The 12819-nt window shown below is 49.1% G+C and overlaps 1 protein-coding gene across 3 annotated transcripts in view; it reads right to left on the bottom strand.

Annotated features, from left to right (window-relative positions):
• The window catches only part of LOC119459390 (serine-rich adhesin for platelets-like), a 299849-nt gene that overhangs the window by 142593 nt on the left and 144437 nt on the right, over positions 1-12819 (bottom strand). The gene's annotated exons all lie outside the window — the stretch shown is intronic.

Here is a 12819-nt window from a genome sequence, read left to right as displayed (position 1 = left end):
CTTATGGTCATTGAGCAATTTAGCGACCATGGAAATGAATTTTGAGTCCACAGGGCGCATGTTACTGGCTTCTGCTGTGCCTGGAAGTTTTGTAAGCACTGCCATGGGTATCGGCGAGTCTTGAAATGTGGCAAGCTTCAAGCCTTGAGGCAGCACCGCCGTTTCAGTAGAACAATTTATCACCCACAGCCGTGTGCATCCATTCAGCACCGATACCATGCAATGTGGAACCAACACATTTTTCTTTAGGCAGTTCACATGTACGGGGTCCACTGCAACATGGAACGAGTTGCGAGCAGAACAAACAACAGCAACACCCATCGCGTATAAGGCGGGCACAACTGTATCCTCGGAAACGGAAAACACACTCTCTTGGGTGAGTCTTCCAAGATCACAGATGAAGCACACCCGCCCACACTGAGTTCTCCCGTGCGGCAGTCAATATTGGCACCACACAACTACAAAAAGTCGATCCCTAGAATCAGATTGTGGGTGCAACTAGAAAGGACAGTAAATTCAGTGTTGAAAACTCGACCGCCTAATGACACATCCACATTACAAACTCCGACCGGGTATAATGAGTCATCACCCACTCCACGAAAACTTGTGCTCTGGTCCCAACAAAACATGACCTTGCATCCCAAAAGACTTACAGCACACTCCTGACGGAAACAGTTGCGCCCGTGTCGACTAAAGCCATGGTAGAGACACCGTCAATACGCACATGAACCCTATTCTTCAGCATAAAAATAGTTTAACGCACACGACTGATACAGAAGCCCCCATGGTGGTCCCGAAGACTTACATATTTTTGAGGCAAAACTCCAGCAGATGGCATACGTAATCGACGTGAAGAGGGCAAAGAGGGATTCCGTTCCAGTGCTTCTCTGCAACATTTTATCGCAAAATCGACAGGCACGCACGTAAACATAGATTTTATCTCAAATGAGACCATGATGTGGTCTTCATCGATTGTACTACTCTTTTAACCTTTCCACAAAATGTCTTGGTTTTTTTCACAAACACAGAAGTTTTTCCAACTAGCGGGCGTAGTACACTGTGAAGATAGCCGGATAGCCTGTACTGGATTGCCTCAAAAATACGTACTTTGTTTTTAATAAGCATTTTTACAGACAAGTCTTCGGGACTGCCATGGGGCTTCTGTATCAGTCGTGTGCCCTAATCTAGCCCTGGAGGACATCGAGGATGCTGCATTGTCGACTTTCTCCCCTACTCCAAAATTCTTCGTCCATTACATTGACGACTGTTTCTGTGTTATTCGCCGCAGTGACGTCCAAAAGTTTTTGGCCCACCTCAACTCATTCAAGCCCAGTATCCAGTTACGGTGGTATATGAAGAGAGCAGCCGCATAGCTTTCTTTGATGTTCTCGTGGAATGCATGGATAAAGGTTTCGCCACAACGGTATATTGAAAGCCCACGCACACGAGAAAATACCTCGATTTCCTTTCCGTACACCCAAAGGGCCATAAGCGCTCGGTCGTGTGATCTCTGTTCGATTGTGCCTTCCATCTCTGTTCGAGCCCTACAATACGCAGAGCAGAACTGGACTCGGTACGGAGGGACTTGTCGAATAACGGATACCCGCCTCAAATGCTCAACCGCCAAGCGGTTACAAAGAAGAGTAAACGCGTAGCCATTCCGTATGCGCGCGGGGTAAGCGAGGCTTTGGCAAGAGTTTTAAATGAGTATGACATTTGGGTTGGGCATGCCCCGTCAAGCAAGTTACGTGGTCAAATGATGCGCGTAAAAGACCCCTTGGAACGATCAAGGTACCCCGGTGTTGTGTATAAAATACCGTGCAGAGATTGTGATGCAACCTATGATGGCGAGACTGGAAATTAAAAAAACGCATAAAACGGCATCAGTGCAATGTCGCCAAGGGCAACTCATCTTCAAACACTATATCAGAACACCACGAGAACACAGGTCATTGCATAGGCAGGGAATCGGCATCCATTATTGCCAGAAAGAAGAAACTGCCTGCAAGACTAATGCTTGAATCGCTACACATTCAGACGAAATAACATGCGATAAACAGGACACGTGGAAATTTGCCCGAAATCTACACACGCACACTGCGCCATCCATCCCATACTTAAACGAGCCACTGCGTTTGCTTTCGTTGTGATCAAGGGTCTCGTAAGGGCCCTAACGTCAAGTTTTATTTTCCAATACATGTTCTTCCTTGGCGATTGTTCGTTTTATTTCACTACAGTCTTACACAGCTTTAGAACTTCCTCGATGAATGTGGTGCAAGTCTCTACGGGGACCTGACCACTCTGAGCGAACGTTAATTCCACTCGTTTCTTCTTAGCATCCAAATCGCCAAAACACTTCTTAATCTCATCAACAAAACAGGCCCAGATGGTTAGCGTGTCCGCATGGTTGTCGTACCAAACCATCGCTGTGTCACTCAAAAAGAAAACAACGTTCCTCAGTTAGGAGGTGGCGTTCCAATGATTGTATTGGCTTACCCTTTCATAATGGGTGAGCCACTCATAAATATCTTCTCCTGCCTTTGCGGAGAATGTGCGTGGCTCTCGGTAGTGTTGAATCGGAGCTCGTCCTGCCAATGCAGTACTGGGAGCATCTTCCTCTCTAGGCATGATGGTGGCCGATGGCAAAAGTCCACCAAGGTGACGACTTCTACGAAGGTCTTGTACAGACGATTCCGTTGTCAGTCGTGGGAGGTACCCAGCACAGCTCCACGAAATGTTACGCGCGAAGCGTTTATTTAATTATGCAGGGCAGATAAATCGGAACGGTTCGCGTGTTTCGGGCCCAGTACAAAAGCAGCCAGCCAAATGTCGTCTTCCTTCTCTACTGCCAGTCCTCGTGGTCATTCGTGCTCTTTCTGTCCTCTGTTACGATTGGTGCGGGCAGAGGCTCTTATTTTATTAATTTATGCCTCACTATAACAAATGTGCTCTGTTATGAGAGCTCGTGACAATATTGTATCCTCTGTAAAGCCCTCTGAGCCTTGAGGGTATACTAACAAATAAAAATAAATAAATAAATAAATCTAGCCCTTATTCTTGCGTTTGCCGCTGCATATCGCACCGCATGCCTTTAGAACTGTGTAGTCGCCATTCGTGATCATGCTGTGATAGCGACCACAGTTTCGTCCACAGCGGTTGCGCCTAACAGAAGTTTCTTTCCGACTCCGTGCGCACATCGGCCGCATGCCTTTCAGAACCACGTAATTACCACCACTGATCACGCTCACTGCAACCGTGGTTCCGTCCGCAGCGGTTGCGGCGAGCAGTTGTTTCATTCTGACTGAGTACATGCGAGTGGGCTGCGTGCCTTCACAACAGCGTAGTCAGTATTCATGATCGTAGAGTCGATAATGAGCTCGGTTTCGACCGCCGTGAAATGCGACAAACAGCAGTTTCGTTTTGACTCTGTGCGCGTTGGCTGCATACCTTGGGAATTGTGTGGTCAGCATCCATCCATGATTGCATCGATAGTGACCACAGTTTCGTTAGCAGGGTTGCAGCAAGCAGTAGTTTCATTTTGACAGTGTAATGCGTGGGCGATACCACAGCCCACCCACGATGGCATTTGTTGCTTATTAATGCAGTAAAAGAAGAGCTTCGCCTGAAATGGAATGCGGCCAACAATGTTTACTTTGATGAGCAACTTCCGAACTTATTAAAAGAAAACCCATGTAAATTTTGGCACCGTGCCTCACCTGCTGTCTTTTCATCTTCCTTTATAATAGATAATGAAGATGTCAATGACCCAGCACACATTTCTAATGCTTTTATTACATTTTGTAATGTGGCGAAGAGGAGAAGCTAGAAGAAGAGGAGCACGAAGAGCTCAGTGACAGCCACGGCTACATTTTGGTGGCGACATCGTGGCGACCTCTCATCCATCCTGGTCTTCATTTGTAAATAAACATCGATCATCCATAACAGTTTTCGGGGTAGGTGCGGGGTACCCCACCCAACACGGACAACACGTTTCTCCAACCTCCTGATCTGCGTCGAAGCCACCGAATCGCTGCATTGTCCCCATTATTTCCGGTGTTTCAGATGTCCCACACCGAAGCCAACACTCGCACGGAACCAGCGGCATCTTCGACCCAAACGATGGCTAGTCCGTGGCAGCGCCAACATCTGGTAGAGCCTAGCACATTCGGAGGGAAGCCCGGCGAGGACGTGGAAGAATGGCTTAACCACTACGAACGCATGAGCGAGCACTATCGTTGGGACAGCGTAACGTCCAATGTAGTCTTCTTTCTGATGGACACGGCGCTCGTGTGGTTCGATAACCACGAGGAAACTCTGACAACGTGGGATCGTTTCACGTCCGAAATCAAGGAGCGTTTCGGCGATTCAATCGCAAAGAAGAAGCAGGCCGAGCAAACGCTCCTTCATAGAGCTCAAGTTCCGGGCGAGACGTGCACGACCTACATCGAAAACGTGCTCAAGCTATACAGGACAGCCAATCCTCGTATGTCAGAGGAGGACAAAGTTGGCCATTTGAAGGGAATCGCGGAGGACGTTTACAACTTCATCATTGGTAAAGAGAACCTTAGCTCAGTCGCTGATGTAATGCGTCATTGCCGTACCTTTGAGGCTCTCAAACTGCGCCGCACAATCCCGAAGTTTGGCCGGCTAGCAAACACAACAACTGTTGCAAGCATTGAAGACGACATCCCATCAGTCGATCTCGCGACAATCATTAGACAGATTGTTAGAGAGGAGTTACGTCGTTGCACGGAATTGAACAATGAGTTCCGTGATACTCAACATCCGTCCAATCCTCCACCAGCTTCCCTTTCCATCGCTGCAACGACTGTCGAGGAGTACCGCTCGAGAAGGCCAATGAGAACACAACAGAACTACCACCGGGAAACCGGCAACGAGCGTGCTGAGGGATATGCCCGTTGTTCAGCGACGGCCTACTCGGAGCCACAGACATACCCATCCTACCCGAACGTTAGCCGCGAGCCTCCCGTGTGTTATACCTGCGGTGTCACAGGACACATCTCTCGATTCTGTCATTAGCGTCGTTGGGCACCGAGGTGGTACGAGTCACAGCCAACGTCCTATGGCACTGAACGTCCTAACTTCGACAATTATTTATTATTTATTTATTATTTATTTATTTATTAATACTGTAAGCTTTGACAGGCTCTTACAGGAGTGGGAACAAAAAATAAAAAATACAGATTGCAAAGAATACATAAAAAAGGAAAAAAAACTTAAGCAGTACAGACTAACAGGAAAGGGTACACATTAGACACTGAGTTCGGAATAAGAACTGCAAGCGGCATACGCAGTAAAAGCATACACTAAAAACTGTGATCAGCATACACATGAAAAACATACACTCCATGAGCAGCGCTTTTTTTTTTTTTCTACAATGGCGCAACTTGTTGATTAAGAAATTTTTCAATCTTGACAGAAAATGCGTTAATAGATTCTGAGGACACAATGTCGCGTGGCAGTTTATTCCATAATTCTATGACTGATGGAAAGAAGGAATACTTGAATGTATTACAGCGGGAGATAAATGGCCTGATACTCTTGTCGTGGTTTGTTCTGGCTGAGCGCTGGTATGGTGGTTTTAGGTACTCGTGTTTGCTTATATTAATATTGTCATGATAAAGAAGGTAAAGAAACTTTAAAGCAGCAACGCGTCGGCGAATCGCTAAAGTTTGAATGTCTGCCCTGTTGCGTAGTGCGGTTATGCTGACGTCATGTCACGCGAGTACTACGAATACATAAACCAAAGAGCTTTACAGTATAGACCACATAATGTAACCGCTTATAGTGCAGGACCGGATATAGTGCGGTCTTTTGACTCCCGTTAATTTTCCAATAGCACTCCATGTATACACCTATCGCTTATAGTACAGTTGCGGGAAACGAAATACCAGTTACGGTGCGGCTGCCTCCCATGGGAGTACGGAAGTCAGCGGAGACGGCGAACGCTCTCCTCAAACGGGCGCCCCAAGGAGTGCTCGAGGAAGAAAGAGAGACGAAGTGGAGGACAAGCGCACGTGGTGTGAACGAACGAACGAACGGCCAGTGAGGCTGAAACCAGAATCTAGAATGCGAGTCGTGAAATATCACGGCGCGCATAGCAAGCGAGGGCCACGAAACTGCCAACGCCATCCGACGCTCGCTTCACGATAACGGCAGCAAACGAAACTTCAGGGAGCAGGCGGCGCCGGCACAGCACAGCGAAGGGCGCACGCAGAGACCGTGGAATGTGAGGGAGGAGGGCGGCAGGGAAGCGGATTTCGCCTCGGCAACTCCGCAGCTTCGGTGGCTCCCCTCACTCTCCCTCATAGCTCCCGCACTTTCGACTGTCACCGTGCGCGCCCACCGCCGTGCAGGCGCCGCCCCTCCAGTCGGCCCGGCGCCAGATCCCCGAAGTTTCGTTTTCTGCTGTTATCTCCCGGGAAGCGGGCGTTTGCCGGCGTGGGCAGTTTCGTTGGCTGGCCTGGGACAACGCCGTTGCTTCCCACTGCGCCGTAGCCGCAGCGTGTAAGGTCAACACGTGACTAGAAAGTAGAGGAAGCATAAAGGAGAAAGAAGGGTTCACTGCCATTTTCTACGTGTGGCTACGGTAGCGTGGCTGAGACGTCGGCGCGTACATGCATGTTCCGGCACAACGCAGAATCGGCGACCTTGCCATTTGAGAGAAGGTGAAATTTCCGTCGCATTTTTTTTCCCTATTTTTTATTTTTTTTGTTCGCGCGCAACATTGAGGGGTCTCTCCTAAGCTTTTACTCTATGGCGGTGCCGGAGCAATGCCGCTCGGAGGCGCCGCCGCGTGATTTGGTTAGAATTAACGAGATTCGACTGTAAATTGAATTGAAACGTTCTAGCCGCATTCCTCGACTGTTGCATACACGTGGCGCCTCAGTGCACATGTTTTGCATATGTGCAGGCCTTGAAAATTGTTCTTTTGGTTATAGTGCGGTACCGCTTATAGTGCGCATATTCGCGACTCCGGCGACTTATGTTATAAGTGGTCTACACTGTATTTTGAATTCCCTCCAGTTGATCAAGAAGGTAGATTTGGTGCAGATTCCAGATAATACTGCTGTATTCAAGGATTGGACTTACAAGGGCTTTATAACTTGCTAGCCTAACTTTGGAAGGTGCCAGTACAAGGTTTCTGCGAAGGTATCCCAGCTGTCTATATGCTTTTGTGCACGTCTGTTTAATGTGAACATCCCATTTTAATGTGTTTGTGATGGTAACACCCAAGTATTTAACTGTATCGGCTTCTGTTACATGTAGTCCCATTAGATGATACGCAAATTTTAAGGGTACCTTTTTTCGAGTTATACACATAGATGAAGTTTTTGCTACGTTAATTTCCATACCCCATTCTTGACACCATTTGGCAATGTTTCTTAAGGAGGAATTAAGTCGTATCTGGTCGTTAATCGTGTGCAGTGTAGTGTAGATGACGCAGTCATCTGCAAATAGCCTTACTGTTACATCAGGTTCAACATGAGAGTGAATGTCGTTAACTAATATTAGGAAAAGAATTGGACCGAGCACAGACCCTTGTGAAACACCGGAGTAGACATCTAACTCTTCAGATTCAGTGTCATTTATTTTAACATTTATTTTTGCGGTTTGAGAGATAGGCAGCTATCCAGTGTACTATGTTAGTGTTAATCCCGATATTCTTAAGCCTGTCAATTAATTTTGGATGGGGCACCCTGTCAAAAGCTTCGGAAAAGTCTACGAATATTGCATCAGCTTGAAGTCTCGAGTTAATTACTGTAGCAAACTCATGCGTTATTTCGAGGAGTTGAGTTACAGTTACCTTTACGAAACCCGTGTTGTTTGGGGTAAAGTAGATTGTTATCTTCTAAGTAGGAGGTACAGTAAAACCCCGGTGATACGAACCCGGCTGGTACGAATTTCGGTGTGATACGAATTCGTAGCATTCCTCGGCCGAAATACATTACTCACAATACGAAAAAAATCGGCTGTTCCGAACGTGTTGCCGCGCCGCTAGGGATCACACGAACGCGTGAACAACAGCGGCGGCGGCCGAGCCGGCGGGGCCACCGGCACAGACAAGCCGGCACAGCGAGATCTGGGCAGGATCCATAGTCGCGAAGCAACCGACTACGTCACGCGGCTGCGCAATCTCATTGGTCCCCACGTCAAGCGGACCGAACCACATCACAGCCTAGCCGATGCTTAGCGAGAAATTAGACGAGGACCAATGCTGCAACGTCGACCGCGGCGCAGCCTCGACGGCCAAAACGCTCCCTACACTCGACTTGCTCAGGCGTTCAGTGGCGTGCGAAAACATTCTCAAGATCACGTGCGCGCACTTATACGCCTTTCAGAAGGCGATCGTTGACGATTTGGACAAGAAGAAAACGTCCCGTTGATACGTTTTTCAAGGGACCGCGAAAAAAAAGAGAGAGAGAAAGAAAAAGCCGAAGTTTCGCCGAAAGGTGAAGCAACGGTAACGCAGCAGCAGCGAGCGAATTGACCTTTGCGCCGTCTCTCGCTTCAACGCGAACTAAACGTCGAAGGCACAGCGCATACGAAGCTACTGGCGGTAGGCGCACTTTGTCAACATCGCAGATCATTTTGACGATAAGGTCCGCGCGGGCGCGCACTATGCGCACGTCGCAGATCGCTTTCAGGATACGGCAGTAACGGCACCCGCGCGGGTGCGTCGTATCTGCAACGTGCCGGTCGCTTGTTGCAACTTACACCGCGCACCGACAATGCTCTCAGCAGCGCGCCAAATCACGTGGCGGCACCTCCGAACGGCATTGCTTCGACACCGCCACAGAGCAAAAGCTTATGCGAGACCCTCAACGCCGCGCGGAGGAAAAAAAAACAAAAGAACTGCGGCGTCACGCCAAGGTCGCCGTTTCTGCGTGGCGCTGGAACACGCGTGTACGTGCCGACGTCTCAGCCAACGCTGCGGCTGCAGCGCAGAGGTAAGCAACGGCGGAGGCCCAGTTCGGCCAACGCTCGCTTCAACGGCAGAAACCGAAACTTCGAATTAAGGGAGCGTAAGGGGGCGGGCTAAGCGGCGCCGGGCCGGTGGGAGCGGCGGACGTGCACGGAGACAGTCGAAGGGCTATGAGGGTGTTGAGAGGAAGGGCGAGGGGAGCCACCGAAGCGACAGAGTTGCAGAGGCCAAATCCGCTTACCAGCCGCCCTCCTTCGCCACCTGCGACGGTCCGCGCGCACGCCCGTCGCCTCTTCACAACCACAATCTCGCTCTCTCACCGTGCCTGCGCCGCCCGCTCCCTGAAGTTTCGTTTTCTGCCGTTATCGCGAAGCGAGCGCGGGCAGTTCCGTGGCCCTCGCTCGATATGTGCTTGCGCGCCGCGATATTTCACGAATCGCGCCGTTCGTACGTCGTGCTATGGTGCACTAATATTTCAAAAATAAGTCCTTTAAATTCGAAGAAATTTTTCGGCCCCTGCGAGTTCGAATTATCGAGATTCGACTATACATGGAAGTCAATGGGATTTAGGTCGGGACCGCGAAAACGCGACGTAGCAGCCGGGAAACCTCAGCAGCGAGGAAGGTATCAATGGGATTCCACTATTAGAAATCTTTTCTGGTAAAAATAAATTCATTTTTCTTGATATTGTGTATGTTTTGATGATACGAATTTCGGGTGATACGAATATTTCACGCGACCCCGCGAGATTCGTATCACCGAGGTTTTACTGTAATTGCTTTCCTAATAATATGCTCCATCATTTTACAACAGCAATTAGTGAGTGAAATCGGCCTGTAAGTGTTTACCAGTAACTTATTACCTCCTTTGTGAATCAGGAGGACCTTGGCACGGAGCCAGTCCATCGGAACGGTGGCTGTTTGAAGCGACGCTACAAAAATTGTATGCAAGAAAGGAGTTATATGTTCCGCGTAATGCCGAAGAAAAACATTAGAAAGATTGTCAGGACCTGGAGATTTTTTAACGTCAATCTGTAGCAATATATTAAGTATTCCTTCTTGAGTTACGACTCAAGAAGGAATACTTAATTCCTGGCCTCCACGCTCCTTTACTTCGTCGACGACCTTCCACATCAACAGTCCTCGACGGAATCACCGCAGCGACTCGCCCGTTTCAGACCGCAGTCTCACTCCACCGTCTTCACCTCAATGTTGCTCTCCTTCGCCGAGGCGGCGTTCATTCTCACCACAGCCGCCTGGAAACTAGACTGCGCGGCCGATGGAGGTGCTACTGGTTACTATGCTGAGAAACAAAGTGGCAGTGATAATTTATGGTATATGCACAATGGCCTTGGTGGACACTGGGGCTACGAGATCAGTTTTGAGCCTTTCTTTTGAGAACGGGCTTCGACTCAAAGTTATGTTTTCCCTCGACACGCATGCTAAATTCCGTGGAGTAAGCACTGAAATATTGCGTCCCCTTGGTGTTTGTACTGTGAATGTGTTATTGGCGGACACGTGTTATTTAACCGAGTTTGTGATTTTGGAATGCTGCACTCACGATGTTATATAAGGGATATCCTTTCTTCAGACCTGCGGGGCTTCAGTCAATTGCGGTGCCGGCGAGCTTCCGATAAATAGTGGAAAACCTGGAGTCCATGCCTGTCAGGATGCCTTATTATCAGAACTTGTGGATCAACGGCCCACTGGACAAAAGACATTTGCCGTTGCTGAGGGAGTGACGCTGCCTCCGTGGTCTTCACCACCGGTATCCGTCATCGCAATCTTGTACAGACGCTTATTTGATGCCGTGGTTCAACCCTTTGGCGATTCTTGTGGGAAGAAAAACCTACTGGTACCCAAATAGTATCGTATCTGTGAACAATGGTAACACGTTTTTGTGAGCGTTAAATTGTTTTGCCGTCCCTGTGCGTGTTCCCGAACACATGAAGATTGCTGTCTTCGACGACGTCATGTGCAGTTCATCGTTGGTTGTCAGGACGCGACCGTCTTCCAGAAGAATCAACGCAACGACGTCAGTCTGGAACCTCTTTTCGTGATGGCCCTGAATCCGAAAGCCAGTGGAGGTTTTTCCACACGTGACAGCTTGTTGTATAAAACCAACCACTCTGCAAGTGGCGCCCGCTTTCTTCTTGTAGTCCCGGAGAGCCTCCGTAGTGCTGTGCTACATGCCATGCATGATGATCCAACATCATGGATTCGCCCGTACACTACAGCATGTGCAAGAGCGCTTTTACTGGCCTCACATGAGTCACACAACAAAGCAATATGTGACCAATGCCAACGGCGGAAGTGACCTTCAACCGCCCCACCAGGTCTTCTGCAGCCGTTGATTCCCCCTCACACACCTTTCGAGCAAGTTGGCGTGGACCTCCTGGACCCATTCCCACGGTCACTGAATAACCATCGATGGATCATTTTTTGTGTAGACCATCTTAGAGACCGCAGCCGTGGCCTAGTGGTAGAGCGCCCGCCTCGGCTGCGGGAGGCTGTGGGTTCAATTCCCACCGCCGCCGGGCACCCACTGGTTCAAATGGGTACAAGCGTCCCCCGGCCTGGCGTTCGGCTTCCTTCAGGGGTGATACGCTTGGGAAAGGAGCCTGCACCCTACCGCTGTTTGCATCGCAGCTTTCTTGTTGCGTTATGTCGTCCTACGCCATGGCCCACCTCGCGTGAACATAAGTGATCGAGGTCGTCAATTCGTGGCCGACGCTGTTGAAGAGCTGCTTCTGCTATGTGGAACAATTTCGTCACTCAACACCGTACCATCCGCAAACCAACGGTCTTGTTGAATGCATGAATCGAACCTTGATGAACATGCTATCCATGTATGTGTCCTCTAACCACAAGAACTGGAATGATGTGTTGCCATTCATAACATTCGCCTACAACACTGCGAAGCATGAGACAACGAATTACAGCCCTTTCTACAACCTTAGTCCGTAAAGTTCCGAGACTGAGTCCAATAATAAAAATGAGTTTAAGATTGAAATCATTTGTGCAGCACCCCTTCGAAATAGTCTCCCTTGCAGTCTATACACAGCTTCCAACGCTTCTTGAGATCTTGGAAACAGTTGAAAAACGCTTCTTTTGGCAGGGCTGTCAGCTCCTTTGTCGTGGCGTCTTGAATGGCCTCCACGCTCCCCATCCAGCGACCTTTTAGGGCTCTCTTCACACGAGGAAACAGGAAAAAATCGCATGGGGAGAAGTCAGGTGAGTATGGTGGATGGGGAAGTACAGTAATGCTGTGCTTGGCAACAAATTTTGTCACGCTGAGAGCAGTGTGCGGCCTTGCATTATCATGGAGAAGGCTCCATTGTCCAGATGCCCATAAGTCAGGGCCACGGCGTCACAGTGCATCACACATGTGCTGGAGCATGCGGATATAAAACTCCTGATTCACCCTCTGCCCTTGTGGTACGAACTCATGGTGTATGACACCTCTGGCATCGAAAAAATATCAGCATCGACTTTGTTTTGGTCTTCTGTCACTGCACTTTATTCGACGACGGAGAGCTTGTGGACCGCCATTCGGCGCTCTGCCTCTTTGTTTGAGGATTGTATTGAAAACACCATGTTTCGTCTTCAGCAATGATGCTGTCGACGTATACAGCATCTTTTTCTGCCTTGGAGAGCAAATCAGCACTCACTGATGCCCGCATGTCCTTCTGGTCCTGTGTGAGGGAGTGCGGTACAAGTCTGGCATTCAGCTTTTGTTTCCCCAAGTTCTCGCGCAAAATTTGGTGGCATGTTCTCTTACTAATGTCGAGAGCATCCGATAGCATGCGGACAGTAATGGTGCGGTCTTGCTGTACGATCTCCCTGATCCGAGCCACGTTCTCATTCCATGAG

Source organism: Dermacentor silvarum, chromosome 7 (genome assembly GCF_013339745.2).
Source record: "Dermacentor silvarum isolate Dsil-2018 chromosome 7, BIME_Dsil_1.4, whole genome shotgun sequence".
In the NCBI taxonomy this organism is placed as follows: domain Eukaryota; kingdom Metazoa; phylum Arthropoda; class Arachnida; order Ixodida; family Ixodidae; genus Dermacentor; species Dermacentor silvarum.
Note: the sequence above shows the minus strand (reverse complement) of the source record. Positions and strands in the feature narration are given on the sequence as shown.